We start from the raw sequence: 25,024 nt of genomic DNA on the forward strand, positions 1-25,024 counted from the left end.
ATGCAGATCAAGTATATTTATCAGTGATAACTCATTTTCATAGTTCACATTTTGGATTTACAGTCATACGTATGTACACGAACATAACATTTAACGCTTTCGACGAATATTCAGTGGACATTGAAGATTATTTCGTACACTTCGAATAGCTAGCTATGTATTATTCAAAAGTTCAGCGATGATCAGAGAGTTCCTGTAGTCATTGTCTTTATAGGTGCAATGGCATTTAAAGTTTTGAAGAATGTAGTCGCACCGGACTTTGTGCAGAATCTTTCGTAATATCGTCTAGAGGATAGTATTTTGTCACATTATAAACCTGTAACAAATAAGTTTGGTAACATTATAGTATAGAGGAGACGGATTTATTCAAATTTACATTAGAAAGTACTTACGGAAATCATTTTCTGTAGCGTTGTGGAAGTTCGTGAATGTAGTGTTGATCCATTTTAATGCGAATACATGTTTTTTTCTGCGAAAATCTCTGTCCGACACGCTGTTTCTGCTGCCACCATTTGCTGTCTCCACAAAGCACAATATTCCGTGTGGAAGATGATGTAAACTCCGTAGCGAGTGTTTCAACCACGCAGTGTTATCGCTACAAGATGACGTGTAGAGGATGCGCGGTGAAGTTGTTGCCAGGTGTAGAAAATGTTGTTGAATATTTAATTCAACACGGAATCTTGAAGGAAGAAGTGAAATATGGGAAATGTGGAAGTGCATGCAAACTGCACATTGGACAAGATGGGAAGTTGAGGTACATCTGTTCGAAGAGAATCCAGGGACGTTGAAAGTTGAAATTCAAAAGAATTCCGTGTGGATTTAAACATTATGCCCGAAACGGCACATTTATAGGAGGAAGTATACTTCCTGTACCGAAGATTGTAATAATTTGTAATATGTGGCTATTTTTGCCGTGCCCAAAATGTGATCTCATACGTTATGAACTGGATATGAGCCCAAACACATTGTGGACTGGTCGAACCACTGTAGGCAAGTGTGTGAGGAATGGGTAATTGATAATTCCTCCCCAATAGAAGGTAACGGAGTCATTGTAGAAATTGATGAAGCAAAGTTTGGAAAATCAAAGACATGTATGAATAGAAGGGCACGTTCTCTTGACGGACAGTGGGTTTTTGGAGGAAACGAGAGGGGACACGCTACACGTTTTTTTCATGGCTCCTGTACAAAACCGAAACTCTTCTCGAAGTCGTCCGCAAATTCATCCTTCCTGGAACAACTATAATATCCGATTGCTGGAAGGCATATGCAAAACAACACCTGAGAGTTAATCATAGTGATCATCGACACACCGGCAAGTGGACATATTCATCAAGAGAACCTGCAGCGAATGATGATCGACGACATGCCAGTTCACTCTCAGAATATAGAGAGGTTGTGGCGCATTCAATTCCAGTTTTTGGACGCAAGAAATATCACTTCACGGGTTACTTATCTGAGTACATCATCAAGAGTAATTTTCCACTGGACACAAGAATGTATGATTTTTTTCTAAACAAGCCGGTACCATGAAGTATATGTAACTATAGAATGTTGAAGCACCATTTATATTGTGTTGAAACAGAAGTGATATAAGTAAGTAAAGAATTGAAGTAGTGTAATCATATTCTTTCAAAGTCACACTTGGTACAAGGCCTATTGTTTCTATTAATTTAACCACAATGGTAAACCTATTTTGATGATGTTTTTGTCGATTTTATACTATTGCAAATCTGTGTTTTTTCACCTCACACTTCGTACGAGTGTCATAATTTATTTCGAGTTAAAGTACGTTTAACCCACACCCACCCACACATATTTACTTCCGGTCTACTTTCAGTTTACTTCCTGTTTACTTGAAAGACACCTGTGGGTTTTTTCAGTTTTTTATAAGTACATATATTTTGGGGGTTCAAAGTCATACTTGGTGCGAGTCCTATTGTTTTTATTAATTTAACCACAATAGTAAACTTATTTTGACGATGTTTTTTTCAATTTTATACTATTGCAAATCTCTTTTTTCATCTCGTACTTGGTACGAGTGTCAAATTTTGTTTCGAGTTAAATTACGCAACATTACGCAACATTGCGATGGATCGTAAGGGTAAATTAATGCATCATGTTATACAACAAGTTCTAACGAAACATTACGATGGCATGTAAGGTAAACTATTGCGCAATGTTTACGCAACAAGCTATTAGGCAGACCCGTATCAAAAAGTGTTGTTGGATATGGCGTAATGGGTGTCTTCTGATTGACTTACTGAGGCGGACCTCAAATCTCTCGGAGCTCTTGATGGATTGCTCAAAACTAAATTTTCACACCTAGTCAGAAAAAGGATGAGGGTTTCTTTAACGATTTAACCTCAGTGATAGCTGACGATTTTTTTGCGCGTTTAAAGGTGCAACTAATTTTTCGCACCTCATGCCACGATCATTCCAAACATTCCCTGAGTGTGTGTGTGTAGAGATTGACGTGACGTTGACATGTTCAGAATGTCACATCAATAATACTAGCTTGGGAATGTCATGGCCTTCCTTTTTCTCTATAAAGAGAGAGAGAGGGTCATGTAACTTGTGGTTTGCTTGGCTAAGGGAAATTTCCTGAGAATTTTTTCCATTCTAAATATTCCTGTGTGATTGTGTGTGTGTAGAGATTGATGCGCTAATGTATGTGTGTAAACATTAAGTCATTGTCCTGTTAAGAATGTTACATCATTAATACTGTCTTGGGAATGTTATGCCCTTCTTCTTTCTCTATAAAAAAGAGAAAGAGAGGTCATGTTATTTGTACAGATTGGTTGGCTAAGGGGAACTTCCCGATTACTTGTTTTTTCACGAGAACTCTTTGCATTCCAAACCTTCCGAAGTGTAGAGATTGATGTACTTACAGCTATGTGTGGGCATTAACCTGTTAAGAATGTCACATCAATAATACTGACTCGGGAATGTCATGACCCTTCCCCCCTGTGAAAAAATCGTCATGAAAAGCTATCACTGAGGTTAAATCGTTAAAAAAAACCTCATCCTTTTTCTGACTAGGTGTGAAAATTTAGTTCTGAGCAATCCATCAAGAGCTCCGAGAGATTTAAGGTTCGCCTATAGTACCTGATGGATCACACCTTTAGGTTTCATGGTGATGGTATTTTATTTATACGTATAACATGCCAGATTAGGAAGAAAGTTCGCGCCTCAGAAAATGCGATGAGTTGTGATGATGCTGTCCGTTTCCGCGCTTGACTCATACCAATCGACCGTATATCGTCTCCTTCCTTCCTCGCCTCATGAAGCTTGTCCATCCTATCGGCCAACTTTTAGCCTGCTGCCCGAAAAAGAGAATCGGGATCCAGCAAGTTTTTCATACCGCTTATTTTGCGAAGATTGTCCATAAGAATCATCTCGCACGGTTGACGAAATTCAGGGGCTATTTTGCTTAAGTCGACGAGCCTCGCGACATCCTCACCTCCGTGTATGTGTACGCAAAAGTCTTGTGCAGCAGTTCGATTGGTATGTCGGTTATACGAGTTGACATTTTCACGAGGTGTTATTTAAAGAGAAGTTTCTCAGTATTTATATATACATTTTCTCGGAGAAAAATACAAAACGCACAATCAAGTCAAAATTCAATCTGTATGAAAAACGACTTGAACCACCTTCAAAATAAAATAATTGTAGCTATTACGATAAAATTTTCAGATATGTTATTTATTCAGAATTTCCCGAGACAAAAAGTAACATCTGATCACATCAAAACTCAATATGATCGAAATTACTATGAAAAAAAATCACTTGATACACTTTTTAAATTTAAAATAATAAAGAGTATGTAGCTTTAAAATAAATCAAATACTTAACTTTTGACACTGCAACAACACATCCGTACTCTTCAAACACTGTCACAATACTGACTGATCTGTAATGCGAAAACCCTTTAAGTAACCTAAGCGCGGATGAAAACATCCGAAACACTAAGTCAATCAGAAGACACCCATTACGCCATAACCAACAACACTTTAGATACGGGTCTGCGTAATAACTTGTTGCGTAAACATAAACATAGTTCACCTTACGAGCCATCGCGATGTTGCGTAATAACTTGTTGCATAACATGATGCAATAATTTACCCTTACGATCCATCGCAATGTTGCGTAATGTTGCGTAATTTAACTCGAAACAAAGTACGAGATGGAAAAAAATATTTGCAATAGTATAAAATTGACAAAGAAATCGTCAAAATAGGTTTACCATTGTGGTTAAATTAATAAAAACAATAGGCCTCGTACCAAGTGTGACTTTGAACCCCCAAAATATATGTACTTATAAAAAACTGGAGAAACCCACAGGTGTCTTTCAAGTAAACCGGAAGTAGACCGGATGTAAGCAGGAAGTAGACCGGAAATAAACCGGAAGTAGACCGGAAGTAAATATGTGTGGGTTTAAGTGTAGGTGTGGGTGTGTGTGGGTGGGTGTGGGTGTTACGTACTTTAACTCGAAATAAATCATGACACTCGAACCAAGTGTGAGGTTAAAAAACACAGATTTGCAATAGTATAAAATCGACAAAAACATCATCAAAATAGGTTTACCATTGTGGTTAAATTAATAAAAACAATAGGCCTCGTAACAAGTGTGACTTTGAAGGAATATGATTACACTACTAATATTGAATTTAAATGTCATGAAGTGTTTTTGATTTTTTCTATTTTTTAACTATGCTTGCCTAACCTAACGTAACGTAACCTAACATTACGTGAATGGTTTTCAAGGTATTAGCATAATTTGCGAGGTTTTAGCATAATGGTATTTTTCGGTAAACAAGGTTGCAACACTGCATAAATCGACAAAACACTCGCACAACGCGTCCTGAACCAGTACTCTATCGCCCGCCATAATGTCTTACAGAATCTAAACATGAAGTAAGAGTAAGTACTCGTACATTTAAGAAGTAGACATTATCTTATTTACAAATGCATTATTTCACCTTACGATATGTTCCGCATTCCAAAATGGTACGTTAGCAATGTAACAAAGTGCGAAATATATGATTTATAGGTGTCTCGGTATCACTTCACTATACCTGAGACGGATTCCTTCAAATTTACAAGAGAAAGTACTTACGGAATTCATTTTCTGGAGTGTTGTTGATGTTCCGGAATGTAGTTTTGTTCCATTTTAATTCGAATCCGTGTGGTTTTATACGATAATCTCTCTCCAACGTGGTTTTTCTGCTCCCGCCATTTGCTTTTTACACGAGAGCACTATATACGCTATTGCTGTGCGACCATTTGCTTTGTGGACGAGAGTACAATGCGTGGTACGCGTAAACCCGGATTTCTTCAAATTTACAGGAGAAAGTACTTACGCAAATAATTTTCTGTAGCGTTGTTGATGTTCGGGAATGTAGTTTGGATCCATTTTAATGCGAACGCATGTGGTTTTCTACGAAAATCTATTTCCGACGCGCTATTGTTGCTGCCGTCATTTGCTTTCTGCACGAGAGCACAATACGCGATATTGCTGCTGCTACAAGCCGATGTTGTCCGTATATGCTAAATTGAACGAAAGGAGTGCTAATGGAACCTAACCTAACAGGCCTAACCTAAACTAGTAGGCATACCTTGTCCCCGTAAGTAAGTAAAAAAGTCAATTTAAAATTCCTAAAGTGTTTTTAATTTTTAAAAAATTATTTCCGACGCGCTATTGCTGCTGCCGCCATTTGCTTTCAGCACGAGAACACAATACGCGATATTGCTGCTGCTACAAGCCGATGTTGTCCGTATATGCTAAATTGAACGAAAGGAGTGCTAATGGAACCTAACCTAACAGGCCTAACCTAACCTAGTAGGCGTACCTCGTCCCCGTAAGTAAGTAAAAAAGTCGATTTAAAATTCCTAAAGTGCTTTCAATTTTTAAAAAAGAATTTAAACTATGCTTGCCTACCTAACCTAACATAACGTCAATGGTTTGTTCCTGAGGTGTTTTTTTTTAAATTTTGTATTTTTTTTTATTTGAGCATACTTTGAAATCCGGCCCTAAAGTAGGTATTTTTGGGTAAAGGAGCTTGCAACACTGCATGCACACTCCAAATCGACAAAACACTGGCACAACGAACGATCAACGGCAAGCTATCGCCATGCTGTGTGTGGAAATAAACAAGAACAGTAAGTACTCGTAAATGTAAGAAATATACATTTTTTTCGTTACAAATTCCATTATTTCACCTAAATAAGTGTTCCGGAATGCAGAATAGTACGTTAGCAATGTAAAAAAGTGTGAAAGAAATCATTCCCAGGTGTCTCAGGTATAGTAAAGTAGTACCAACCCCCCAAGGTTATTGAACGATATAAGTTTCGACGTTGTGTACAAGAGGAAGGGGAAACAGTTTCTGATTATTTCATTAGACTAAAGCAACAAGCCATAAAATGCAACTACCGCAATTTTCTGAACGAATCTTTGGTTAAGCAGATTATATTAGGTATTCGATGTGATTCTACTAGAAGAAATGGTCAACGTGGAGTCCTTGTCCTACAAATCTAGCTTCCGGCCACCTATTATCTGAACCTTTCGTGATCCTGGAACGTGTGGATTGGCATGTTTCACAGATCTGGGTACAATGTTATATATCCCTTGTCATCCTGGCCACCATGCTTGCGATCGGAAGGTCTCCATCATCGTCCTTTCCCCAAGGGGGTTCGAATGGAAGAGTTCCACAACTTTGTGACCACGTTTCCTACAGAATAAACAAAAATAATCCTTGGCTGGACTGTTGTCTTTAGAATCATGTTTTGTATGTACAGTTAGGACAACTGTAAGCAGTATATTTCATTCCGTGAATCGTTTGATTAGACGAACTATAAGTATTTTGTTTTGTATGTTTGTACCCTTGCACTGTTCTCCTTGGAAATTGGGTTGAGGTGCGCGAAACTGCTGACACTTGCTTTACATTTTCTGATAGTATTAACAATTTAGTTTTTTCCTCTAACATCTCATGTTGTAATGTCAGTTCTTGACATCGCTGAAAGGTTAGTGACTGTACTGAAAGGAACTTTCTTCCAGTTGAAAATGAAAGCTTGATTTTTTCTATAATAAAAGAGAATCGTTGAATAATACGATGTTTGGTTATTTCACACAACAAATCTTACATTTGGTGTATGAAAAAAATATATCAGAATGAATTATGTAATGCGTTGCCAAACTTATAAACGATAGTTGTGCTTTTCCATTGACCATGTACTCGTTTAATGATGAACTTGCTAAAAAGACCATATTAGGAATTCAAATCTTTAAGTTATGCAAGCAAATGCACCTAAAATTCACGAAAAAAGAAGGAAGGAGAAAACATCTTTAATAGTAAGTAAAATGTAACAAAAGATGCAAAAACTACTGAAAATGACCTAAATGCCATAAATTTGCAGACAAACGCAAAGAATTAATGTTTTCTTGTTGTAGCTGAAGACAAACGGACTTATATTTGGTTTAGCATAGCTTTGTAGGCTCAGAGAAGAAGATAATTCTTCATCCACTTCCGAGCCGTAGTCAGCACATTCCTTGTTTGTCCAAATATTATCTGTTGGAAAACGAAAACAATTTAGGTATTTTTTGATCCAGATTTATGAATGTTAGTAGCAGAAATAAGAAACAAATACATTGAGCAGCTGGAAACATTCGTTGATTTATATTTTTATGTTGTTGCTAAAACTCGTTTGTTAAAGCAAGCACTGCTACAAAGGCATGGTACATGTTAATCTGCTTTGGAATATACTCGCTGAAAATAATTGCCAAAATATTACTTGCATGTGGATATGTATTTTAATGTGCTCAATAATTCAGAGTCACTTACCTCGTGTTACAAACAGATAGATATGAGGAAAAATTTCCAAATCACAATTGCATAGTGAAGACGTGCATTGTGTCAGGCTGAACGTGTTATTAATAAAACAAATAAATATGTAACTACGAGGTCGTTTTCCTAAGACTTTCTTCCTACGCAATAACGTCAATAATAATTATGCAAAATACTTACATGAACTTCCTAAAGCTTGTAATGTTCTTTAACAGGCCGTCACTAACTTTCCACGTAGTCACCATCATTGTTTACATACAAATGCCAACGTCGGACAAGTTGCTGCATCCCTTCGGTGAAGATATCAGGCATCTTTTCCCTTCACCAGAAACGCAGATCTGCTTGCACCTCGGCATCACTGGTGTAACGGTGTCCCTTCAGGTGCCTTCCAGCCTCCTAAAGAGGAAAATGTCACAAGGTGCAAGCTCTGTGCTATACGGCGGGTAAGATAAAATCTCGTGGAATTTGAGTCGCTCCATTGCATCCTGTTTTTGGCTACTCGTGTATGTGTGTGCAAGTATTGTTATGTTGAAGAATTGCATCCTTCGCCTGTGTTTGAGCAGTGTTGCCAGAATTATTGCATAGCAGGCAATAATTTCAAAACGCTCTCGTATAATTATTTGCAGAAAATTTCTGATTTTAATTTTAGAAAACAAGTTAAAATTAATTTTGTTCATTATCAAATGATTAATTTATTATCATAAAATAAAATAAAAATCATATACTTCGTGCTAAAATTCTATCATGTCTTACTTTTGGTGCCCACTGGGGAGCTTTCTCTAATAAAGGTGAATTAACAATAATTGTAACCTTCATCATTTTGTTTTCATTCCACTCCCCATTCTCTTCTTCCTCTATTTAATCTGCACGAGTTCACAATACTATGCCAATAACTTTCAACTTCTAAATATGTAAACCCCTCTCCTGTTTCTCTTCCTTAGTTTCTGTGTTTCATTTCTATGACTTGTTTTCTTTCCTCTCTCTATAATATTCCTGTATAATTTCCTTTTCTCTGTTGAAAGGGTTTTCCAGTTTAGCAGCCTAAAAATAGATCTTACTTAAAGAGAAGGTCACCTGGTTTCACCGTTCTTAAAAAAAAAAAAACTAAAAGAAAAAACGTGCTTATGACATGAAAGGAAAACACTGTACTTTCCACTCCACCTTGGAGATCGGCCAGCTGCCATCAACACAGCCAACTCTGCTCTGTAACTTTGCAGCTAAGAGTCCAGGTATCTCCAAATACATTCAATCAGCCAGTAAGTTGATCATACTACTTGTGTAATCAATTTATATCAGAGAAGCAGTGTGCATACATAAGAAAAATAAATGAATATGAACCTGAAGTATATTGGTGCCGTTACAGAACGAGTAGCTTGCATTGTTTATTACTTCCCGTTCTCATCTTAAATGTATACTTCACTATTATTTTCTAATATTGAAGGAGGGGCAACTACAGCCATCAACAACTCTATTTTGTTCCAAATGAAGATGAGCTTTCCCCCAAGTGCAGAAATTGAGGTAGTTTTGTTTAGTTTATTAATTGCATATTTAATTTCTTCACTTTTTCCGGCATTATCCCCTGTCATTAAATGTAAAATTGTACATTGCTTTGCCTTAATAACAACAATTCATGGCTTTCCTTAAACCGTTTACTTACACTCATAGAATTATCTGCACGCGGAGAAAATCTTTGAGAGTCAGTAACTGCAGAGTATAATTTCACTCACATTTGAAGATTAAATTGGTAAACGCTGTAAGTGCCACAATGATTCAAACACCGTTTTCAACGTTAAACTGTGACATGTGCCATGCTTGATAATGTGGTAAACGTGAAACGTAGCTGGTAGTCCTCTAAGAGGTCAGTACTGAAATTGTATTGTTTCACCGACCCTCCTAGTAGGTATGCCTAGTATTTAGTCTCAGTTGTGACATATTTTGATGTTTTTGATGATTTTTTATGGAATTTGTTGCGTTCCACGGTGTTCTAGCCCTATTTTTGGCTCAATCTTATTTTGGGACCTTTTTTTGTAAGGTGGTGGGCCCTCAACGTAAACGCCTACGGGCTTTTTTGTAGGTAGGGTGGGCCCTCAGCGTAAACGGCTAAGATGTGTGAGCCCCCCCTTTCACGGTGTATGTCATGGAATTGGTTCAATACCCTCCACTACTTTTGGAGGGGCCCACAGTGGGGCTCGCAGTGTTGCCAAATTACTCCACAAAAATTTCACCATATGATATTTCACAGGCGAAGCCAACCTGCAAATAGAAGTTGGCACAGTGGGGGGCGCAGGTATAGAACTCGTCGAGCAATAGCCGATAAAGCAAGAATCGTTTTCCTACAGCCCATAGTTTATGAATTACAAAACATCTTAGAAATTACCTCTTGAAATTTTAATCTAAAATAACTCGAAACCAGCAAGCACTAATCATCATCTGTCTAATAGGTTGTAGAGTACGTCTAATTTTTTATCGAATGCTATTGAAATTTTCGAATTAGGGTCAAAACTAAGCCAGCAAATCAAGTTTCTTAAAATATAAAAAATGTATATATTTCCGAAACTTGCGGACATGGAATTAATTTTGTTTGCTAGTCGAGAAGTTTTCGTCAAACTCTATCTAACAAACCTATAATTATCACCCTAGCTCAATTAGAAGCCAAGAAAATTTAATGTCTTGGAAAATGTCTTAAGATAATTGTCTTAAGAAAATTTTCTTGCCAGACCTGAAGTAACATCTTGACAGACCGGAAGTCAACTTTCTTAAAGATTAAGATATTTGTCTTAAGACATTTTATAAGACGTTGAGTATCTCGACTCCTATGGGAGCTAGAACCATGTAACGTTAGTCTAGGTATATACTTGTGCTTTTCCAACATGTTCACCCATCTTAGAACCTTCACAGATAAAAAAGTAAAGTTTCCCCTGTGCACATGTATAAAATTTAAACTCCAACCCACCAACATTCTTATTATCATACTGATTTTTTTTACCTTCCCAAAGCTTTTTTAGCACTCCATTCACACACCTCCACTGTAGACCTCATGGTAAGTGAATTGGGCAATAAAATTCAGTCAGTTATTTCATTTGCAATAACAGAGCCATCTATGTGCAAATGTTGGAACTCTATGAATGCTTGAGGGGGCCAAGTTTTTTTTTTTTCAGTACGTCAACATTTTTAATTTTTATAGCCAGTGAATGGGTTAGGTGACTTGCAACGACGAAGGCCTTCTAGCAATACGAACTTAGCTTAAGCCGGCGTAATTCGCTAAAATATCTTGAAATTTGCATATTTCTCATACCGCCGTATCTTGTTCCATTAGACCTCTTCAAAAAAATAGCCAATTAGTGAAAACTAATTGAGCACAACAGCAAAAGAGGTGTTAATAGGGCAAGCATACAATGATATGGGGATATGTGAATTGTCGGTTTCTTCGATTCAGATAAATAGAGCTAATTGAAACTGGGATATTTTGGATTTTTTTATATGATAGCTAAAATAACAGAGATTTTGATTGGCTAATAATTTATACGTGGTGTTTCTGATTAGTTTAAATAAGCAAGATTTCTATTGGCTCTATAAATCTATATAAGTCAGAGCACAGTGCTGATTTCTCAACTTTGCTGGATCGGCAGAGGATCCCACATTGCGGGGGATAGAACCTGAACGGGCTCCACCAAAGTATAGGAGATTAGAAGCATATAATTTGGCGGAAAAACCCAAGTAAGGTCACAGAGTTTTTAATAGGGAATAGTATTATCAGGTTGAATTTTAAGTTGGTGATATCCCATTAAATTTTATATTAAAAAATGAAATTTTATATAAATAACATATCTGAAATTTCTATCGTTTGTTTGTTCATATTTTGAAGCATATGAAAAAAGGGAATCACCTACCTGTTTTACTCGTAAAAATGATAAGATCGAACGTGTCACTTGTGGGAAACTAATTTCAAAGAATAATTTATCGATACATAAGACAAGGTGTAACGGAGCAAAGTGTTTGTTACCTTCTAAAGCCTGTGCTTAATGTGGAAAAGAAATTAGCATTCCAAGTCTAAGTAAACATTTGAAAATTTGCAAACCATAGACCGGAGAAGGAACATTGAAAAGAAAAATTGATTATTCTGAAGCTGAAGCTTCTGCTACAAAACAAATTAAACTAAATAATAAATATAAACCAGTTAGGTCTTTATTTAATGGTCGACTTCAGGATTTATTATTTACGTCGGAAGCAGCACGTGACATTCCTAGTTTCTTGCGTGAAACGAAAACATTTGTACTGAATACCTTGAAAAGTAATCTTGAAAATCATTCCATAAAAGTATACGTTGATTTATGTTCCGAATATGAGAAAGCCGATGGTACAACAAAAGTTTTTTATCATCGTAGTAAAAACCAGGCTCTTTATTTGGCACATGCTGAAAATTTGGACGAGATTTACTCTAATCTGCCAAATGAGTTGATTATGAAACATGACACTTTCGAGGCTAAGGGGTCAGGATGATTTATGTGGCAGTCCTCATACATTAACCATTTACGTGAACAAATTCACGCCTTTTTCTGCATCGAGTTACGTTCCTCTACCACCGAACATTCAATGCAAGAAAGCAGTGTTAAATATTCAAAATAATGACTCAAAATGCTTTCTTTGGTGCATCTTGGCAGCTCTGTATCCTGTTAATTGGAAAAATCATCCACAGCGAGTATATCATTACAAGCAGTACGAGACAGAGTTTGAAAATGTAATGTCTAGCATTGAATACCCCGTGGCAATGTCAGACATATCAAAGTTCGAGTCGCGTGCACGAGATTCTGATGGAAAACGCATTGCTATTAATATATATTCTTGTTCGTCAGAAAAACATCTTGTGCATCTCATCAGGATAAATGATATCAACGATAATAATGCTCATATAATTAATCTTCTTTTAATTTCAAACAACAATATTCACCATTACTGCCTTATTCGCTCACTATCACGACTAATCAGAAGTCAAGCAACGAAGTATGCAAATCACATCGAGGTTTTTCCAAGGTGTTTGACCACGTTTAATGATCGAAGAGAATTCAATCACCAAATAAATACAGCACGGCAAATTGCTATTGAAAAACGTGTCGAACATGAAATATATTGCGGTGACAACAAACCAGCTAAAATGTTGATGCCCAAAAAGAACGAAGTCGAAGAATTCAAAATGTACAATCCTTTGTTTGCTCATCCAGCCATTATCGTCGCAGATTTGGAATCATTTCTGAAGCCACTGTCCTCCTGCAAACCAAATCCAAAAATGTCCTCCACAACGCCATACCAGCTTCATGAACCAAATAGTTTTGGTTACATTGTCATACGACAAGATGAAATAAATAAACCATATGTATACCGTGGACCGAATGTTATCGAACACTTTTTTGAAAAGATGGAAGAGGAGGTTGAGAAAATTGGTAGCTTCTTGCAAATATCCAAACCGATGAACTTGTTGACAACAGAGGAACAAAAAAATATTTGATGAAACTGTCAAGTGTCCAGTGTGCAATCAATACTTCACAAACGAGAATCGTAAAGTGTTTCACCATTCGCACAAAGAGGGTCATTTCATCAGCGGAATCTGTATTGTTTGCAACCTCAAAATTCAAAGGCCCAAATTTGTCCCCATATTTTTTCATAATGGATCGAATTACGATTTTCATTTTTTTAATTTGGAAACTTGGATATGACACACAAAAAATAGATATGCTTGCTAAAAATGAAGAACGATACATTTCTATAAGGGGGCAAATGAAACCATAGAGATGAGGTTTCTTGACTCGTTCAGATTTCTCTCTGCAAGTTTGGACGATGAATTGATGAATAATGCTGTATATGGCAAGACAATGGAGAACGTGAGAAATCACGTTGACGTGAGATTGGTTTCAGATGAAAATAAATGCAGTAAGTGGGTGGCTGATCCTAGATTTAAATCAAGAAAAATTTACAACGAGAATCTGTCACTTTTCAATCTAGATATAAAAGTGATAAAAAATTCCGAAAACCATTCCGAAATTGTGGGAGCAACAGTTTTAGATTTATCGAAACTTCACATGTTTCAATTTCACTACAATGCCATGCATCCTTTCTACAACGATAGCATTTCGTTACTTTACATGGACACCGACAGTTTTATTTATAGCATTAAAACATCCAAACTATATGAAGATGAAAAAATCTGTCCTTGCATGGTTATTATGATACTTCTTCCTACCCTTAACCGAACAGATTTGGAATTCATTCTAGTAACAAAAAAGTTGTAGGTAAATTAAAGATGAGTGTAAAGGTGACATCATGCTCGAGTTTGCAGGTTTGCGTTCCAAAATGTATACATTTAGAACTGAGAGCAGCATCACGAAGAAAGCTAAAGGTGTTGGTAAAAATACTGTACAAAACAAACTTTCATTTCAAGACTAAATTGTTTGTGTGAAGGAATTGAAGGAGCAACTATGATTGGAAAAAATCCAAATTGTAGACCATATTATTACAACAAACAAAGTTAGGAAAGTAGCATTAGATCCACATGATGATAAACGATGTATTTCGTCCTGTGGGATCAACACGTTGCCTTGGGAGCACTATCGTTTAGATAGTAGTAAGAAATTCATACAATGCACTTAAAAAGACCTTACGCCTGGCAATATTTCTATCAACACAATCATATAAAATAACCATGCCAATGAACTTGTTTGGTTTCAGGAAGCAAGCTATGGAAGAGCCCGTCCAGCCTACGTCGTCGTCAAGCTTCAACGAACTCCTGCCTTCCATGCTATCTAAACTTAACGGTGTGTTAATTATGCACTTAAATAACATTCTGACCCAGTACGACGAGGATGTGGACAAAACTTTCTATGTATTCAACAACAATTTGAATTATTACCGGTTCCTCATCTCCGGCAAACTGCAGTTCAACATGAACCCTGAGAACAAAGGGGAGGTCAATGTTTCCTCTGGCAAGAACATCTATCGCATCAAGCATGATAGGATGGACAGTACCACTACGTACGATGTGTCTGCTGGCGATTGCCTGTACGTGGAGCTCTTGGACGACTACGACAAACTGATCCCTCTTTTTGTGGAGATGCGAATAACCTACCCTATAATAAATAAACACAGTGGTAACAATGCCTAACGATATTTTTGGTCACACGAAGCGCGACGATCAGGGCGACGAGCTTCTCATGCTCGACGTCAGGGTCAAGAAGTTGCGAAGCGACCTGCAGGCCCTGCAGTCCACGTTCAACTCCAGCCTCCAAGTCAGAGATAGCTAGCTTACAGTCTCAGTGCCTGGACCCCGTGCTCAAGATCGACGCCGAGCTTAAATCGCTGCTGCAAAAGTATTCCGACCTCCCATTAATAGACAACTTCGACAACTTTGCACTGAGCATAGGCAAGCTGCAGAACGAATTTTTGAAGCTGCAGCAAGCGCAGATCTCCGATGTGGAACAGCTGAAGCGACACTTGCAGGACCAAACGAGCACCATCCAGACTGAACTGCAAAACATTATCCAGAGTATAAAAACTCAAGATAACTACGATCGCGTGAATGCAAGTATTGCCAAATTGCACGAACATTTTCAATTGTTCGAAATTCCTACACTGGAAAGCATCAAGGCTGAGCTTCAAATGGACGCTTTGCATGCAGCCATCAGCTAAGTCAAAACTAAACTCCAAACGCTACAGGACTTCATCGACAATCTACCTTTGTCCAGCGAGCTGAATGCCATTGCCCGTAGCGTGACCAACATAAAACTCCAACTTGAGACCTACGAAGATTTCGGGAAGCTGCAAGGCACCATAACGCACATTGAGGATGTTCTCGCCGTCATCAAAAATGATCTGGCAAACGTACACGAAGCACTGGAATCTAAACTGCCTGAACATCAGGGATACTCTGTCCTGCGTCCAAAAGCAGATCACGAAGCTGAAAAATCTAAACACCGAATCAGAGTTGTCGCATTTTCATCACATGATCGACGACATACAGGCTAAGTTGGAAAGTTTGCAACAATCTACTCCCACCCAGGACGACATCACAAAAGTAAAAGAAGGCATACGCGCTGCTGCTGCTGCCTCAGAGTTGGATGAGATGAAAAAAGGTTTGGAGTCACTCCAAAACACGGTGGCCACCCTCCCTATCTCGCAGGAATTAAAAAATGTGAAGAGGGCTCTCAACCGAATACTCAAATCCGACGACATCAAAAACATCCAAACCGAAATTGAATTACTTCGGGAGTCTGTTGCAACCTTGCCTACCAACGAGAACATCAGCGAGCTACATGGCTTGAATGCGGAAATTAGAACCCAGGTCCACGGCCTCGAAACACAGAGCACCAAGTTGGCACTCGTGAAAAGTATACAGCAGATTATCGCCAATGTGAAAAAGCAAATAGGTAGTATCGAGGAGAGCCAGGAATCGGCCATAACCAATTTCAGTACCCAACTACATGAGTTAAACGAAAAATTCAAAGGACTTATTGTCGATGTGAAGATCAAGGCCGATTACGACACTGTTGTCCGTGCTATCGAGGATCATCTGGAATCAATAAACGGTAGATTGGAAGATGTGGAGAGCGAGGTTCGAACCAATGTAAAAACCCTGAATCGACAATCTCAAGTCCAATGTTGTCATCGAACTGTACAGCATTCCAAACAGAGAATTTTCCTCGCTCTTCCATCCGGGTGCCAAACTCTACATGCTCACTCCTGCCAAACCTATCTCCAGTTATCATCGCTGGCACACTTCAGTTCGTCAAGGTTTCATACTGGTCTTTGCCTCACGCAACCCACTACCCAACCATGACCGTGACGAACATCGGTGACGAGCCTAAAATAAGAGGAGTGGATTTGGTTGATTTCACCCACTCCGAAACTCACGAGACAGCCTATGCCGAAGATGCCACTCAAATTATCGACTTAGAAATAGGTGACAAGTTGTACATAGAAAACCCGGCATTGTCTGCGGCCAGAAATCCCATCCAAGCTATATTCTTATTTTCACACAATGTCTAGGCTGGCTATTGTGAACGAGCTTCACAAACCTGCACGGCGAAACTATAAACGACTGCCGGTAGTGACCAAAGGCATAGACGACTTGTGGCAAGCTGATCTTTTGGAAATGAGCAGTTGCAACATAAAAAATGTACATAAAATCAACTAGGGGTACAAGTATCTTCTCATTGTTATAGACACATTTTCAAAATTTGCGTGGGCTTTACCCCTGAAGGCAAAGCAGGAACTTGTGTAGTGGAAGCATTCAAAACAATTTTCGATAAAAGTGGCAGGCGACTTCGATTTCTTCAAACAGACAACGGAAAATAATTCTACAACTCTGTCTTTCGACAATTTATTCAAAAACAAAATATTCAACATTACTATACCTTTAGTCACATCAAAGCCAGCATAGTGGAACGTTTCAACCGAACTCTCAAAACACGCATGTGGAAAAAATTCACGCTTCAGGGGAATTACAAGTTTCTCGACATGCTTCCCGAACTTGTTAACCGCTATAATCACAGTTTGCATCGCACGATAAACATGAAACCATATGACGTCAACAAATCTGACGAGCAGCATTTAATTTCTACGATTTATTGTCCAAAGTACAAATTTGCAAGCAAGAAACCGAAATACAAAATTGGAGATCAGGTGAGAATCAGTAAATTTAAGCATGCGTTTGAGAAAGGCTTCACTAAAAATTAGAGTACAGAACTTTTCACCGTAGTTCGAGTCTTACCTGGAAACCGTCTCACGTATATAATAGAAGACAATTGGGACGAAATTCTGAAAGGAAGAATTTACGAAAAGGAACTTACTAAAACAAAATACCGCGACACATATCTTATTGAAAAAGTATTAAATAGAAAAGGCGACAAACTGTTGGTGAAATGGCTGGGACTCGAGGAAATAAGTTGGATAGACGCAAACGAGGTGATTGTGCAACGAGTGCTTGGGATGTGGTGAGGCAACTGCGAGATTTTCCATCGGAACGTCAGGATATTAAAAATGGCGAGCTTCTAGCCGACAACATTCGCTGCCTCATTGTTGGACCTTCTGGATGTGGGAAAACAACGTTACTTACTGATAATTTTCTTCTTGGACCCAGCTGGTTAAACTGGAAGAACAGGCACCTGTATGTTTTCTCGAATAATTTGGAGCAACCGAATTATCGCCAGCTGTCGAAACTGTTTTTATATTTGCTTCTGAAGTAATACCACTAGACTGCTGTCTCGAAAAATCGGTGGTGGTTTTTGACGATGTGATCCTGGAGAACCAGAACGAAATTCGCATATTTTTTTTACTCAGGATCGGCACAGAGGCGTGGACTGCTTCTACCTTGCTGAGACTTTTCCAAAATCCGCAAGCAGCTACTTCGAGACAATGCTAATTTTATTTGTTTGTTTCGACAAGACTACACCAATTTGGAAGAAACGTTTTGACCTATTATAAATAACTACATACAAAAAATAATGAAACGCAAACTTGCAGACTATAACCTGAAGCTGCGTAGCTAGGTGGCAGGTTAAGGGTTGGAAATCCGAGAATCGAGGAATTTACGAAGAGTAAAAGCGTCAGGACCAACCTATCATCGATGCCATCAGTGGACTTGGTAAAGAAATCAAAGATGTCACCGAGCAAAACAAAGAGTTAATCAACGAGCTTGTGCCACTCACTGCTCGAAATTATACCATACCTACATCGATATCCAGCATTCAAACTACTCTGTTAGAAATTGCTCCGGCTCCGAGACGTCAGGTCCTAGGCAGTACCTCTTCGGATAAGCTAGTCGAGCTGGGTCGGTTGGCGAGAGATTACCTAAGCACCGGGAAATTCGAAAAAGACGAGGTATTCGGATTGTACCCGACCATGGAACATAACGAGGGTGTGGTTTGGAAGATTGGAAAGTCAAAAGTCACGTTCGAGGGCGACGATGTGAAAGTTAATTTGGGCGAGAAGAACACCTGTACCAGGTATCCCGGCACGGTGGGACTGTGGGAACTTATCACTAAGAAGTAACCTAAAGATCATACAGACGAGGATTACCAAAATTACACAGACATTTTGATGATGACGGACGGACTGTACCAAAACAACGATGCAACACAGAATTGCGTGAAATCTAGCAGTGGAGAAAAGTACAGGAACCTCATCAAGCCAATATGGACCCAGCTCAAGACTGGCAGCGGTGTCAAACTCTACAACACCTCGCCCAAGGAGTTTGTTTGGGTAGACGACGTAAGGAAGCTTGTAGATCGATTGCTGGTTATCGCAGGCGAAGAAAATGCAAGCAATCGCAACTTCCACAACGAGAAGGTGGGCATCATAAACATGATTAGCACCAAGCTTGCCAACTTCATCGTCAACGACAACAAAGGTATAGGTTAACTTATCAAAATCATCAACACCCTGCCTCTCAAATTCTGGAATGTAGCCGAAGGTCGAGGTTTAGTGAACGATATTATCAACAAGCTACCCTTCTAGATGCACCTGCCGGGTTACCAGTACTGCGGTCCGGGTACGAAATTCGAACAGCGACTGGAAAAAGGAGACAAGGGAGTGAACCCACTGGACGCAGGATGCAAGGACCACGACATTGCCTACAATACTCACACCGATCTTGACGCACGTCATGATGCTGACAGAAAGTTGAAGCATGCAGCTTTCGGGCCAATTCTCAGCAGAGATGCCTCGCTAGGTGAACGGGTTGTCGCATTGGGTACGACCATCGCCATGAACACAATTCGAAAATTATGGGTGGGGATTGTAAGTAAATAACCCTTGTGAATAAAAAGCAACTTTTATAACCAACGTACCATCACTTCATTGCATTAGACAAAGCAGAGATTTTCTTCTTACGATATATAAATGACATACTCTCATCATGAAGGCCAAATGTGTTGTTTCCCAAAAACCCTACGCAAACCTCAAGTCTCTCAGAACATTAGATGGAATGCTCACCAAAAAGCAGCCCGAGAAGATACACTTCTGCTTGGCAAAAGGTCATGGAATGAAATTGCTGCTTAGCATTCCTCAGTCGAGGAGGTTACAAGGTTCGCGAAAGCAGCAGAAGACTGGAGTTTTCATATTCAGCATCCCGGCTATTTTGGCAGCTTTGGGTGCTGTAGGCAGCTTGGCAGGAGGCAGTGCCGCCAATGCCAAGACCGTCATCGATGGAAAGAAGAACAAGGCCGAGCTCGAAAAGAAGAAACGCCACAACCTGGCTATGGAGAAGAAGGAAAAATGTGACGAAAAAGCGAATGAACAACCTCGAAGCTTTGAAAAGGTTTTAGAAAAAGAAGAGCCTTTGTCCAACTTCGATATTGAATCTTTGATCGAATCGTTGGGGATCAAGCACTTCAGGGGCGTTTTCATGTCCGATTCTCTATCCTCTGTTGTGAAGAAAAAAAAGAGTGTGGTGTGGTTAACCCGAACAGTTACGAAATCGAGATACACATTGGATATGCTACCTGAAAGTCAACAACAACAAAGCATTTGTCTTCGATTCATAGGGAGGCATGCCACCTGATGTGTTGGTAAAGTATCTCGGTGTTCCCAACCTCTACTACAATGACGAACGCATCCAGGATTTCAGCGATGTGAACTGCGGACATCTCTGCGTTTCCATGATTGTCTTCCTCTCGCAATTAAGTAACCCAATAATGCAGGATTTCCATAAAGCATTCTGGCACCTGAAGAACTATGGGAGTTTTCCATCTCACAAGCGAGACTTTGCTTCTAAAACTCGAATTGCATGACGATATCATCTATCCTAAATCTATTGCTCTTCGTGCATTCTATAGCATGTAACTGATACTTAATGTGACGGTACACAACAATACCATCAAAATTAACAGCGAAAAAATCAGCATTACCCCTGGCCAGTACAATCTGTCTACCTTGCAGGCTCAATTGCCAAGAAGTGTACTGGTGTCGCAAAATTCTGTAACTCACAGGGGTGGAACTGGTGTCTGCCAAGGAAACCGTAGACTTGGGTACCATCGGAGAACTTTTGGGATTCGAGAACAACACAAAGCTCGAACCTGGCATCATACTGCAGCATACTACCTGGCAGGGGATTCGAAGCAGGTACAAAAATCAAAACTCAAAGTCACACACTACTCTTTCCCATGCGCCTGCTTCCTGGCTTCTTCTCCGACTACACAGAGATTATGTGGAACAGTTGTTTGCGCGTCACTTTTCGCAGAAGCGCCAACGACAACAATGCGCTGATGCGTTACAGCATCTTGAGAGCAGACGATTCAGCACTTTCCAACACACTACCTGATCCTGCCAAGTGCATCATCCAGTCCATGGAGCTGCGCATGCCAGTAGTGGAATACGAAACTAACTACGCTCTCAAGTACAAAACAGACATTTTGAAGAATCCCCAAGAACCCATCCAATTTTACGGTTACCAGTGCGTGCAGCAACCTGCTTCCGGCAACCATTATGAATATGACGTGACCACACCGTTTAACAGCATCGGGTAAGATATGCCAGAGTTTTTGGTCGTGCTCTTCCAGACAGGGGAGGACAACAACCAAGAAAAAGATTCGAGCCAGTTCGATAACTGCAAGATCAAGAACATCTACCTCAAAAATGGCAGAAACGAGATATTCCCGCGTGAGAACTACAACCTGAACATTGCAAGCAACGACTTCCTGAAACTGTGTGAGGCATACACAACTTACAAGAGAGTGACCTCCGGAAATGTGGACGTGTACTACAACCCCAATGAGTTAATAGCTCGCAGACCCATGTTCGTCATTAACACATCGAAGAGAAAGCAAGTGCTTGTTAACGATCTTACCAACATCAACATTGTGTGCGAGTTCCATGACGCCTTGCCTGCCGAAACTCTATGCAGCTTCATTCTTATTGCAGAAAAAACTTTTGTGTATGACGTCAAGAATGAAAGAGTGACTGAACAGTTTTAGATACAAGAAAGAAAATTGGATAATTCTATAAAAATCACACTGATCTTAGATCCAAAACATTCTTCACACATAAAAAAAATCACTATACTATAGAAATTTATGGCAATACTGAGAGGTGCCAACTTCTATTTGTAGGTTAGCTTCGCCTGTGAAATATCATGTGGTGAAATTTTTGTGGAGTAATTTGGCAACACTGCGAGCCCCCACTGTGTGCCCCTACAAAAGTAGTGGAGGGCATTGAACCAAGGCCACGATATACATCGTGAAACGAGGGCTTACGCATCGTAGCCGTTTACGCAGGCCCACCCCACCTACGTAAGCGTTTACGTTGAGGGCCCATCACCTTACAAAGAAAAGGTCCCAAAATAAGACTGAGCAAAAAATAGGGCTAGAACATCATCAGATGCTATAAAATCCATAAAAAAATCATCAAAATCATCAAAATATGTCATAACTGAGGTTAAATACTAGGTCCACCTACAAGGGTTGCGTAGAAACAATCATTTTACACTTTGTAGATTATTTTATCCCGTAAAAGGCAGTAAATAAGTGAATAGGTTAAGTTATATCACGTAAGATCATGGCATACCTACAAAGAAGAGGCTCCAAAAATGAGATTGAGCCAAAAATAGGGGTAGAACATCGTCGAACGCAATGAAATCCATAAAAAAATCATCAAAATATGTCACAACTGAGGCTAAATACTAGGCACACCTACATGAAGGGTCGGTGAAACAATACCTTTCCACTACTGAGGTCACTAGTGTCCATGTTCTTAGGGTCTGATGTGCGAAACGATGCAATTTCTCAACACTTTCACTTTTGGCACTTACAACGTTTACCACTTTTAGTCCCAATTTACTTCGGCTGCACCGGTACCTTCGATAGCCACCGAAACTGAATTTTAACTAAAAAAGTGTACCACTTTATATTAATAGATGTGTACAAATCATAAAATGTGGTAACTGGAAGTCATCTCATTAAACAAAGCAAACTTTTTATTGAGTTTACTTAAGGAATACCTTAATGAAAAGGTGATATTATGATATACACACGTAAATTTCTAACAAATTATCTCATTTTCATGTATCTTGTATAACGTCATAATTTGACAAAAAAATTAATTCACTGATATTGTATTTCTCTTAAAATATGAAATTAAACAAATATGCAATATTGTATACAAGTTTTCTGAGAATATCGTATATCATTTCATTTAGAAAAAATCAAATATAAAAAGCATTTTTTCTTCCAGCATGAAAAGAAATAATATTGCTCCTTACTAAAAGGAACCAAATAATATGGGTTTGGAAAGCATAAACTCTAAAAATACAAATTTGTGAAATATATCATTCTATCGCAACTACAATCACAAGTACTATCGCATATTACAAACCGAATTTAAGAATATACAAATTTAACAATGTTTTGCAACTTTTGGTGTATTGCATAAAATTATCTTTTAGAAACAAGTTGCGCATGGTATGTGTGGGCAAACGTATATCTCCTAAAAGTAGTACAAAATTACTAAGCTTTGACATCGGTAACATTGCATATGTTGGAATTGTGAGTTGAAGAAGCAGAACGTGTGCAAGTACATATAACCAGAATTTATACGGCGTTGTGAACGTAGGGATTAAATGGATTATGTTAGTTCATCCTAAGTTTTGCTTTCAAATGTTGTGACAACACTTCTTCCTGTATAGGTGCATGGACACTGCCAGCACGCGCCTGCCATTTGGCCCTTTCTTATTTAAAATTATGGTCAAATCGTAAAGTAGGGTTAAATTGACAGGTTCTTAATTGGGCAAACGTACATTGATGAATTGAATTGCATTTGAAAAATGGCAGACAATTTGTTCTTGATATACTAGCGTATATTATGCGGAATATACGTGCGATAAATTTGGGCAAAAGTTTCCTTCTGCAGCAGAAGTTTAGAATCGTCCGTCCAGTGTGTAGTGTGTGTGTGTGTGTGTGGGGGGGGGTGTTTGTGTGTGTGTATATATATATATATATATACACAGGAAGATATATATATATATTACGTACGGAATATATCCATAGAATTCACAACGTCTGTTTGAGTATATATATCTTCCTGTAACTTGAAATGAAGTGCATGATCAATATCAGGCATAATCAGAACCTACAGCTAAAGAAGATGACGTGTTTTTCAAAGGAACCTTTTAGGATCTAACCCTTTATTGCGACTGCGACATAAGATAATCAAACCTGGAAAAAGGCGCCACTAATGGCGTGTGCACTTGTTAGTGTTCAATTTGCTAGTGGCAAGGCCCCATGTTTCGTGTGATATTCCCGTGATGATATTTTCCAAATTGTTTAGTCTCTTTGACCAGAACATGCTGGGTAAATTGGCATTGCAACACCTTGAGATTTACAGCACAATTTTAAGACAGACTTAAATACTGTGTTGTATTGTTTCTATCTTGAATGTCCACACCTTGTATGCCAACCATACGTTTTAATTTTTCATAAAGTGATTCAGAGTAATATAGAATAATATATTTATAGTTCCGTTTGCCAGTCCTTGACCCAACTTACAACTAATGAATATAGAAAAAGAATATTAATAACAAAATTCAAACTTAATTTGTTTCATTACTTTTACATAAATATATTAACCACGAAATTTAATAATAATGATCAACAATATATATAAGCAATTATTATTTAGGTAACATGTATGTCTAAGTAATTCAATTAGACAATTAGCAGTGATTTCAGTTTTGGGAATAAAAATAAAAATACATGTTTCCGTTCAATTACAGTGTACAATAGATGAAAATTGTTGCAGTAATGCTCCTTGCCTAACGGGGAAATGTTGTTAGGTAAGAAAATACATTTTAATCCATCATATGAATTTGTAAAATATTTCGTGTAGATTTTATTTCTCTTTACAATGTAAGAAAAATTTAATTCTTTCTTAGTTATTAGCGTGTAAAGTGTCCATGCTCGTTTCGACCTTTTCTATTTCGCATTACTCCTTATCAGGACGTAAGCAAATTTCTAGCTGGCCGCTATCTGAGCCTTTTGGTTAGAGCTCCTATTTCATCAAGAACATTCACATGGGAAGATACCTTCATGAATTGGTATTGTCTAAAGAAAACTGCAACATGTGAGGAATGAATTCATCTATTATATCCGTCTTCTTGCAAGGGAAGATTGATTGATTTAAATTATTTTACTTCGCGTTTTGTGCCT

The 25,024-nt window shown here is 38.5% G+C and overlaps 1 long non-coding RNA gene across 3 annotated transcripts in view; it reads left to right on the plus strand.

Annotated features, from left to right (window-relative positions):
* Nucleotides 1-25,024, plus strand: part of LOC145991982 (uncharacterized) — a 272,221-nt gene that overhangs the window by 122,199 nt on the left and 124,998 nt on the right. For all 3 annotated transcript variants that reach the window (XR_014442116.1, XR_014442115.1, XR_014442114.1), the window contains exon 2: nucleotides 24,592-24,651. This is a non-coding gene — a long non-coding RNA (uncharacterized LOC145991982). The remainder of the gene's footprint in view (nucleotides 1-24,591; nucleotides 24,652-25,024) is intronic.

Source organism: Lepisma saccharinum, chromosome 9, assembly GCF_977018435.1.
Source record: "Lepisma saccharinum chromosome 9, izLepSacc3.1, whole genome shotgun sequence".
In the NCBI taxonomy this organism is placed as follows: domain Eukaryota; kingdom Metazoa; phylum Arthropoda; class Insecta; order Zygentoma; family Lepismatidae; genus Lepisma; species Lepisma saccharinum.